The sequence below is a fragment of the Octodon degus genome, unplaced genomic scaffold, assembly GCF_000260255.1.
Source record: "Octodon degus isolate 3935 unplaced genomic scaffold, OctDeg1.0 scaffold00028, whole genome shotgun sequence".
NCBI classification, from domain to species: domain Eukaryota; kingdom Metazoa; phylum Chordata; class Mammalia; order Rodentia; family Octodontidae; genus Octodon; species Octodon degus.
The window spans coordinates 20,469,116-20,471,417 of NW_004524604.1; positions in this window are offsets into that span (position 1 = coordinate 20,469,116).

The window sequence follows — 2,302 nt, forward strand, 5'->3', positions numbered from 1 at the left end:
CATCTCTTTCTGTTAAATCAAATCTCTGTTCCTCATGTCCTAAAACATCTTGAAATAAGATGTGGCTTTCTCCTACCAGGAACTGGGCCATCACCTTAATGATTGGATTCTCAATAGTTACAGTAGGCGTTTCGGTCTCAAAACTCAATTTTGCTCTTAGTTTATGTAGAAGATCTCTACCCAGGAGTGGGTCTGGACAGTCGGGTGCCCAAAGAAAGGTGTGGCTCATTAGGGGTTGTCCAGGTTGCCCCAGCAACGCCCTAAGCTGTTTTACTCTTTTAGTTTGTCCGGTGGCCCCTATGACCTTTATTGAAGTTCCTGTGGGAGTTCCAATTGGCTGAGTCAAAACGGAGTGAGTTGCTCTGGAGTCTACCAGAAAGTCTATGGGTTGGCCCCCAACGGTTAAAGTTTGCCTGGGCTGGGGGGAGGGTGCTCGTGAGCCCTGACTTCCCTAATGTTGATTAAGGAGGGCTTTTGCATCTTTTTCCAGTTTAGTCTTTAATTTAGGACAGTCTCGGGCCCAGTGTCCCTTTTCCTTACAGTAAGCACATTGATCTTTTTCAAGAGGAGGTCGTTTTTCCCTTTTATTGGTTGGCCCGTTCCCAGTGGCCAGACATTCAAGAATCTTAGTAAGTCTCTTTTCGTTTTTATCTTCCTTAGAAGATCAAAAACCTTCTGAGCGATCTCCGTGAGCTGACTAAGGGGTGCTCCCTCAAAACCCTCTACTTTCTGCAATTTTCGTTTTATGTCAGGGGCTGACTGTGTCACGAATGCAATATTTATGGCTTGTGCATTTTCGGGTGCCTCCGGATCTATTGGAGTATAGATACGGTAGGCTTCTAGGAGTCTTTCCAAATAAGCAGCAGAAGACTCAGTAGCCAATTGTCTTATCTCTGATACCTTGGATAGGTTGGTGGGCTGCTGGGCTGCTGCCTTAAGGGCTCCCAGAAGAAGCTGGCGATACCTGTCGAGAGCCTCCTTACCTTTATTAGTATTTGGATCCCAGTCTGGGCGACGCAAAGGGAAGATGGCTTCTTGGCGGTCAGGATCGGGTGGGATTTCCGTCTGGGCCCATGACAGCCCGACGGGCCGCTCCGCGGATGCGGTCTCTTTCTTCTGCAGTAAAAAGGGTCTGAAGGAGTTGTTGACAATCGTCCCAGGTGGGGCGATGGGTATAACAGATATGTTCCAAAAGGCTAATGAGGCCTTGTGGGTCTTTAGAAAAGGGTGGGTTTTGATTTTTCCAGTTATATAAATCAGAATTGGTAAAGGGGACATAAATCATCATGGGGGCTAGATCTGGCCCTAAAAAGGTTTCATGGAGAGGATATAAGGGAAGGGGGTGAGGAGAGGGAGTGGATGAATTCGGCGATGGATGTCGGCGGTTCCGGGTGTGGCGTGGACTAGGAGGCACCGGGATAGCTTGGGGCTGGGAAGGAGGTGGAGGAGAAGGAGCCTGATGTGGGAGAGGAGGTGAAGGGGGTTGGGGTGGGGCCTGAGGAGGAGGGGGGGTCCTATAGGGAGGAGGAAGGTCGTCCTGAGGTGGGGATTCTAGAACTTGGGGCTTTTGGGGGGGATGAGAAGGTTTTAAGGGAGCAAGGACAGAGGGCTTCTGAAGCGACTTTTTGAGCCACGATGGGGGATCATAAATCAAATCAATCCAGACCTGAATGTAGATGACCTGGTCCGGGTGTCTGGGCTTGTCTAAAATGACCTATTGAACAGCCTGGGCCAAAGGGAGGTCAAAAGATCCCTTGGGGGGCCAGAGGCCCCCCGATGAGATCGGCCATTCTAATTCACAAAGAGTGTGGAGTTTTCCTGGGTAAACTGAGGCTCCATATCCCTTTGCTCCATCTTGGAAGGTGGAAAAATGATTCAGGACAAGAGACAAGGGGGAGGATGACGAAGCAGATTGTCCCATCTACACAGGACCAAACACGTAACAAGATACAACAAAGACTGCGAACGAAAAGGACAGCGGATGGGGAAACTCACTTATGACGTGGCGGCAGTTTGAGAGTTTGAAAATCTGTTAATCCAAAAGGTTGCATTAAGAGACCAGACAAGACATAGGCATACACACTGTTTATCCAAATTTTATAGGAAATATCTTAAAAGCCCGAATAAGATTATTTAAGCATTTTATAATAAAAGCCTTATGTTTTAATTTATTTCTTATCCCATTAAATGAAACTTAGGAGATAAAGGTCAAATTTTTTATACTTAAATGTTTTGGTCCCATAAGTGTGCTGCTTTTGGAGATAGCTCCTTCTGGTGTCACCCAGAAGTCGGTTCTCTCCAC